The following is an 8407-nucleotide window of genomic DNA, read 5'->3' as shown; positions in this document are numbered from 1 at the left end:
TGGCTCCCCCCTGACAACAGCCTTACACCTCCGATTAGGGAGCACAGCCTCCCCACACCCTGCTATCCCCCCATACTCTCCAGGAGAGGCAGCTCTTGCCAAGAGGGTGTTTGGGTGCGCAAATCCAGTCCAAAGGGTGGCCAGACAGGGTCACGGCAGGTGCTGATAGCAAATACAGGAGGCAGATGCATCACTTTCCTACTGCACCCTCCCAGGCTTTGGGGATCTGTGGGTCAGCGAGGCAGGAGGGCTGTGTTCACAGACAAAGCTCCCTCAGTTTCCACCAAGTCTGATTTCAAGGCTTTTCTTTCAGGCCTAGCTACTGTTCTTGTACGTGGCTCCAAAACAACATTGAACCTCAGCACCCAGAAACAACAAGAAGTCGGGGTTTTTTCCATACAGGGTATTTTTGTCCATACAGAGGTTTTTTGGCATATGCTTGATATAAGACTGTTGTGTCTTCAAAATTATCCCTCTGGAAAGAAGGGGAAGTGAGTGTGGGAATGCCTAGATGGTCTGAAAAAACGTTCAGTGTTGTTTTGATACAAGTGGCCGCATTGCATTTCATTCTGGGAGGAATATTCATGGCTAAGCTCTAAGCCTCTGATTTATAATGGAAATACTGATAGATCCAGATCCATTTGCAGATGCTATTATAATGTTTCATCCTGGGGAGGGGAGGGGGAAGGGAAACGGCCTCCTTCCCTTTTCATTTTAAATATTGGTACACTCTGATATTGGTTTCATGAAGCATTTGGATGGGTCCTTATTCACAAATGAATAAAAATGAGTAAAGTCCTCAGAATCAAAGGTAAGCCAAAACTGGCACCCATAAGCACAAGGCAACCCAGAGAGCCCATCTGCAGCCAAACCATGCAGCAGACCCAGACACAGCTTAAAGGCTGGCAACAAGACCGCCTGCAGAATCTGCCAAGGAACCAGATGCTGTTGCTTCCCAAGCTTGGCATGAGGGTTCCTGATTGCCATCCAACAAAGAGGAAAAAGAGGAATGATATAATGTGGTGGGATAAAACACATCCCACCTCAACCTCCTTTATTGCTCATTGAAAAAAAATTGTGGAAGATACTACTGGAAATGTATCATTGTTTTCAGAAATACATACATTAGCCACAACAATGGCCTTGCCAAATGGGAAAAGTAGGAGCTATTTAAATGTATGTGCCATTTAAAAAAAAAATTAAATCTTCATATGCTGTTTTGGGTATGGATGTCTTTGTGTCTTTTGTTAACTGTTACAGTGATAACCACTAAAATGAATACAAGTGTGGCAAAAAGCTTCCAGTTTTTTACAGTAATATTCCAAAATCCCCTGTCTCGGCACAGCTGTCTAGATCAGATAGACCACAATGATGGCTACTGAATGTAAAGAAGCCAGGATTGTAAAATGAGGCGCAGAGAAATAATAAAGGAAACTGTAAATAAAGATATGTGCTGAGAAAGACATTATGAAAGAAAAGATATATCAAGGCACCAAAGTGATAAGGGCTCTGCTTTTTCTTTAGTAGCACAAGTCTGTTGATGTAACTTGATTTCATTGGCATCACACCTGAGGAAAAACTGGAGGAGATTTGGCCCAGGCAATATAAAAAGAAGTCATGAGTTGTGTGCCTGTGCACCTGAGGACATATAGGCCCATGAGGGCACCATCAAAAATTCCAGTGGAGAGGAGGAAACAAAATAAATAAGAAAATATATGTAAAAAATTATGCTGCAGGAAGGTAAAGAAATAGGAAGCAGTATAAAAGTGATGTAAAAGAAGAAATAAAAAATACTCATAGTTACCTGAACAATAACAGCTGTTATCATTACTCTTATCGTGATCATCAAATCATATTTTGGAAAATAGCAGGTGCTTCCACAAATTATGTTTCAGGGCATCTCAAACATATTTACAAATTCAAGTCATTTTTGCCAGAGACTTTCAGCTGAAAGAAGTGCATCAGAACATGTTAAACTAGTCCCATAATTTTCATTGTTAGCTGGTTTAGCATAGTCAAAAGATTCAGGCACCTGTTAAAAAAAGAGGAGGCTTCCTACAAAATCAAGGACAAGGGATCGCCTTTCGTTCAATAGCACAGTGGTTAGAGCTGTCACTGAGGACAAGGAGATTCAGTTTCAATGAAACCTGTAGGGTTTCACATTTCCCACATCAGGGTGTTGTCTGAGCAGGGCTGTGATGTGGCTTCACATCTTTTCTGGGCATGGGAAAATATTGGATATTAAACATGAGTCCTCCACGTTAACAAAACTGTTCTGGCTGCTGTGATACTGGCTCGCTTCTCTCCCATTCTGTCTTCCCATCTTTTACATCCCTTACTATTAATTAATATTTTTAATTGAAATCCTTTTATTGTAATTGTTTTAGCTTAGGAAGATGTGTCATTTTCTTTACCTCATTCATATCACTTTTATTTTTTTTTTTAATTCTTGTCTGTTTTGGTTCAGTCTAACTAATTTTAATTCTTTATCAAATCCAATTATTCATACTTTCAAAAAACACATTCAATAAAAACATTCAACAGATGCACAAACCTTCTTACACATTTTCAACAGGTTAAGTTAAAAACACAGTGAAATATGAGGTATGGAAGTATGATTATTGTAAACAAAGAATTCAAGATAGTGAGAAATATATCGTAAAGTGTTACATACTAAACAATATAAGGTTATTCTTGGTGCATCTAAGTTCCAAATACATATTTATATTTACAGAGCATTATATGTGCTAAATTTATTTTATGTGTAGAATCCCAGCTGTTACAAATTTCACTGCCATCCATGTTTATACACTGGGAACTGAAGAAATGTGCTACCATGACAAGGTGCAGCTCAAATGGTTTCTCTCACCTTTGCACACCACTGGGAGATGTTTCCTTTTCTGGAGCGAGATAAATATTTAAGACTAGTAATAAGGAAGGCTTTGGTTTGAAAAGCTGCTGTGTGTTTTTATACCTGTGTATGTGGCCTAAAAACTCTTATGATACATTTCCTTCATGCTGAGTACAACTCTCTTCTTAGAGGACAGCACTGCCTACTGAAGCAGTATCATAATTGTGGTATGATATTATAGAATGAATTACAGCATTACAGAAAACACAGGCACTAATGAGTACTGAAGACTGTAAGCAGCATTGCCCGAGATTTTCTATTCTAAAATCTTCCTTTGTTATATTCCGACTTGGCTGAACATTCACCATTTGAGGTAAAATTTTCCATGATGCTTGGCTGTCTCAGGCTGATAATTACAGCTCTTGTTTTGCTAAGTTTTACCAAAAAAAAAAAAAAAAAAAAAAAAAGCAGCTCCTTTCTTAAATAGGGCCCTGTTCTCCTGTGAAATGAGTTCTTACAATAATTGACTGGCTTACGACTTCTTTGATGGAAGGAAAAAATATCAGTTCTCTGAGATTTGATATCAACACGGTGTGTCAGCTTTGAAGAAGCAATCAGGTTGCTCTTGTCCCGCAGAGATGGAGTGGCGAAGCCCCGAAATCCTCTGCACAGACCTCGCTCTGGGCTGGTGTCCCCAGCTCCCACTCCCTCACCTTTGGTTCCCCGGGGTGCTGCTGCTGCCTGCAACACCTGCCCTTCCAACCTGGAGAGCAGGAGTCACCCCCCAGACTTCAGCACTACACTGAAACCATAGGGAATCATCTTTCTCCGGGTGCTACCGTCGAACGTGGCCTTTAGGACGAGCTCCTCTGCGCTCCTCCATGTGCCCGACCGCGGCACGAACCTGTCGTGCCCGGGGCTCAGGGAACAGCACCGTGCCCGGGGTTCAGGGAACAGCACCGTGCCTGGGGTTCAGGGAACAACACCGTGCCCGGGGCTCAGGGAACACCTCCGTGCCCGGGGCTCAGGGAACACACCGTGCCCGGCTCCCGCGGCCGGGGGAAGTTGCGGGGCCGTGGTGCCGGCTGTGGAGCCGCTCTCCAGCCCTGCGTGAGGCAGTCTGCTGCTCGGGCACGGCGAGCGTGCCGGGTGCCCGCGCTGGTCCCTCCGCCGAGGCCTTCTTGGCCGTAGGGGTGTCTCCAGCCGGTGGAGCACCTGGAGAGCTGGCGGCCGGCGGCAGCAGCTGTGGCAGAGCGGGGCTGCCGAGCCAGCAGGCCGCGCAGCGAGCGGCGGGGGGCACCCGGGGGGCCCCGGCCCCGCGAGCAGAGGGGAGAGCAGGCTCCGAGTTATTAACAGCTTCCCTGGAAGCCGAGCCGGGGCCGCGGCCAGGGCAGGCAGCCAGCCAGCCCAGCATCCCGGGAGGCTTCCTCGGCTGTCTTCGCCCACCTCTTTTGCTCCATCCAGTGGTGACGAGCCATCTTGGAGCCTCCAGGCTTTGAGAGTGAAGCCGAGGGCCACAGGGCGCCCTGCCTGAGTTTCCTGCAGCCCCCACAGCAGATGCCCCAGCTCTTGCCCGGGTACCAGAGAGCCGGGAGTGCACACAGCCCCACTGTGCAGCCGTCAGCCCCTCCAGAAACGGGGGGCTTGGGCCTCCAGCACCTCTCTGACTGCAGGACAGCATCGCTGCCTTACAGCCCCGGCTTTTTGTCTGACCAGCTGCCTGACCAAGCTCTCCCTGGGGTGGCGTGCCGGTTTCTTTGTCGCTTCTGGGGTGAGAAGAGCGACAGGAGCCGAGGGCAGGAGGGGCCCCTTCAGTTCAGTCTGAGCCCAGCGGGGAGTGTTGGCTGCTGGAGTGATCCCAGGCCCCAGGTTTCCAGCTGTGTCCAAGGTGAAAGCAGCCTGCAGGGCCCCTCTGCTACAGCCAGAGCAGCTTGTCAGGTGCTTAAGGTGCTCATCACTAAGGGCAGCATTTGGCCTCCCGTCATCTGTTTGGAATTTTCTTTTTTTTTTTTTTCCTTCTTCTCTTCCTTTTTTTTTTTTTTTTTTGTTTTTTTTTTTGTTTCTTTGACATTCATGTCTATTTTACCAACCCGCAAACCTGTATTCTCACAATAATCTACATGTTGCCTGAAAGAAATGCACATTGTCTCAGAGCAGGAACCCAGCAGTGAAGAGTAAGAACCTTCATCATTCCCCCTCCTCACTCTGTCCTCTGTTACCCAGGGGCGTTTTGATGCCACAGGATAAAAATAAATAAAAGCAAGTACTTCCACTTCCTCGGAGCAGAGCTGATATGGCAGTAGCTCACTGGATGAGAGCAGCTCAGACCTGAAACGCTTTCTTCTCTGTTGGGATCACAGCTTGAGCGTAGGCTTGTTGTGTCGGAATGGGCCTACTGTACCCAAACATCTGAGCTTTCTCCAGCTCCTAGAGGAACATTTTATACTCATTATACATGCAGCAGAATTTCAAAATATGTCCCCGGGACCAGAATGCAGGAGGAGGACATTAAAGGTTAGGAGGTAGTAGGGGAAAAGCAAAAAGAGTGAGTAATTTGGAGTTGTCTGATAACCCTTGGAGCCTTAGCCAGAATTAACCACATCAAGATGTTGTGAAAAGGGGAGATGCATTACTTGACATATTGCTAACAAAGAGAGGGTTTCATTGCTTTAGGTAGCTTCTAGAAGTAAAAAGCAAAGGATCAGCTCCACATCCCAGGTTTCAAAATGTTATGATCTAAGCACAGGATTCATCACTGCCACCACTAAGAGATCATACATCCTGAAGTGTCATGAGCCATCCATGATTTGTGTCATTGCAGAGGATGATAAATCACTGCTAAAGACATAACAAGCAGCATCATCACTGCAACACAATACATCATGATGCATCAAGATCTTTGCTAGAATATTATTTACAGTTAGCAGGGGCTTGGAATGGCAAAGCAGAAGCTGATATTAATCTTCCCTGCATTGTGCCTTTGTGCACACTAAGGGCCCTCCCTGCCCTGGGAAAAATGGGATCTGTAACACTTGCTGATGCAATAGCCACTGATTGCATACAATGGGGTTGAGAGGGATTTTATATATAATCGTGTGTAAATATATATTTATGGAGAAAAGGAGCAACAGCAAGAGCAAGCTATGTCCCATTCTTCAAAGCTTATGCTGTTCAGAACCCATCTGTAAATGCAGACGTGTTAAGGTCTCTGTTCCTTGCAATAACCTTGGGGAGAGAATTTAGTCATAAAGCTTGAGCAGACAAGCGACTTACTTGTTTTCAAAAAGCTTTAAAGGTCTGGAAAAGTCTTAGGAGTTCTTCCAGCTCTCACCCTATTCAGCACATGCAAAGACTTAAACAAATTAAGCTTTACTCCCCAAACTACTTTGGGAATCCCTTTAAGGGAGGTGCTAAAACACTGCTGGCACAATTAATGTTTGGGGGGGTTTGCCTTAAAAATAAAATTATTGAAAAATCCCATACCCCCCAAAGACGCCACAAAACCCCCCAAACCCAGACAATTCAAACTTGTGAAAACTACTGTCAGCTATTTTTATAGGAGACTCTCTGGAAACAGACTCTCACTCTGTCAATCCAGTCAAGTGTTTCTGAGGCACTGAGGACTGTGAGTTATTTCTCTTTCTTATGCAGGACATTGCTGATTTAGGTCACATCAACAGTACTAACAGTTCCATTTAAAGAAATGCTGAGATGGATAGAAAGCTGGGCTTTAAAAAAAATACTTCCTGCTGGAAGGAAATCTGCATTTCTGCTGTTGATGACCTTTTTGACAACAACAAAAAATCTGTAGTGCTTTACAGTAGTCTGCCCAACTCCAGCCTTACCCTGTCAGTGGAGGAATATTATCCCTCTTCTGCCATCCTAAAGACAAAAGACACAAGTAAAGTGCCTTTCAGTTTTATATCAGTTACTCATCCTATGTTTGCTTCATGATATGAAGCTGAACCCTCCCACAGACTTAATTGAGTTAAATCATTGCCAGAACCTTTTAGGCTCCCTCTCGCACACACTTCAATGTGTGCATCTCTGATGAAGCATGTGAGCAGAGACGCGCTCCCAGGACATCTGGGCAGCAAGCCACCTACCTGTGGGCTCCAAATATTTCCATGAACTATATTTCACTTGAACATTTCTTTCCTGTTTAGACAATCATCAAAGTTGGGGAGGGGAATAAGGAGGAGCCATGAGCAATTTACAGGAATATAAACAGGCATTCCCCAGATTTCCCATCCTCCTCCTTAATTGGATATTATCCCTCATTAATGACTCTGTGAGAGCCTGTAGAGTACTAATTGTCTGCAGTTCCTCTCTCTGTCCCTCCCCTCTCTCCTCACAGAAATTAGTCTTTTGTTCAAGCTCATGAAGTTTAATTTCTGTTCCTCTCACTGAGATGGGGAGAACATCCAACCTTTGTTCCACCAGAGCCCTCAGAACCCGGTGTCACCTCCCTGGGATGTTGTCTCAGGATAAGGGGAAAACCCAAAATCTCCTCCTGCTCCATTCTGAGTCTCCAAAGCCCAGCTATGGCAATGCCCTCACTGCAGCCCAGGTGTGGCAATGCCCTCACTGCAGTCCAGCCCAGCTGCGACCCGTTGCCACCTTGCGCACCCACCATGTTCCTGTTTCGCATCTTGGGCAGGCTGAAACCCAGAGGGAGAGTCAGAAGTTATCTCAGCCTTTCAAAAAAAAGCAAGGGCTGGGTGAACATTTGCAGCATGTCACCTCCATTTATCTTTTGAGGGCCTTGTGTTCGTTCAAAGCGAAACAGCTAATCCCAGAAGAAACAAACAAACAAACAAACAAAACTTAAGTGCCTATTAATCAAGGACTGATGTGAAAAACAAATGGTTTTGAATGGCTGAATTACTTTGCATTAGTGGCTGCCTTGGTCAGATTTTGGCTGGTTTTTGGCATTTTTCTGACTGGTATCCTGGTAGGATATTTTAGGTCCATATATCTAAAGGATGAAACCCAGTAAGCCTTCCCCTGGCACTAACAAATCCCGTGACATGATTTTGGGTGTGATAGCCTGTTTTGACTTACAGTCTACTTGGTGAGGGCCAGGGAGCGTTCCTGCCATTGTCCCCCTGGTTGCTCTGGAGATGCTGGTCCCTCAGGCTCGTCCTTGTTAGTCTGCAACGCTGCCGGGAGCCGTGGGGCTGTGACCCCAGAGCCTGGCAGAGCCCTGCCAGCTCCGGCCATTCCCGCAGCCCTGTCCCAGCTTTACAGGCACTCAGGGAAATGGGTGTCCTTTCTCTTAGACCTGATCTGGGATTTCTGCCATGAAATGAAGCACAGCCCTCCTGTCCCAGTTGCTTTTGTGACAGGAATACTGAAGCCAAAGCCTGGGCTGTGTAGGGAGGCAGGGGGACTTCTGCTGGTGTTTTCAGCAGAGTTAAAGTGGCACTGCCTGCTTTCTGCTATCCTGGGCACCTGCTAGCAGGAATCACAGGTACATAATTACATGTACCTGTGCTTACATTTTCCCCTCTCCTGTAACTCTCCTGCTGCTACAGCCAAACTTGCTGCTGCCGG

At 45.8% G+C, this 8407-nt stretch overlaps 1 long non-coding RNA gene across 1 annotated transcript; it reads right to left on the bottom strand.

Moving 5' to 3' along the window:
- Positions 1-4463: 4463 nt before the first annotated feature.
- On the bottom strand, positions 4464-8188 carry LOC135444957 (uncharacterized). Its single transcript, XR_010439380.1, has 3 exons — positions 7916-8188; positions 6697-6733; positions 4464-5278 (listed from the first exon to the last, which is right to left on the bottom strand). It is a non-coding gene; the product is annotated as an uncharacterized LOC135444957 (long non-coding RNA).
- Between the last annotated feature and the right edge of the window lie 219 nt (positions 8189-8407).

This window comes from Zonotrichia leucophrys, chromosome 3, assembly GCF_028769735.1.
Source record: "Zonotrichia leucophrys gambelii isolate GWCS_2022_RI chromosome 3, RI_Zleu_2.0, whole genome shotgun sequence".
In the NCBI taxonomy this organism is placed as follows: domain Eukaryota; kingdom Metazoa; phylum Chordata; class Aves; order Passeriformes; family Passerellidae; genus Zonotrichia; species Zonotrichia leucophrys.
The sequence above is the reverse complement of the archived record's forward strand: the minus strand, read 5'-3'. Positions and strand labels throughout refer to the sequence as shown.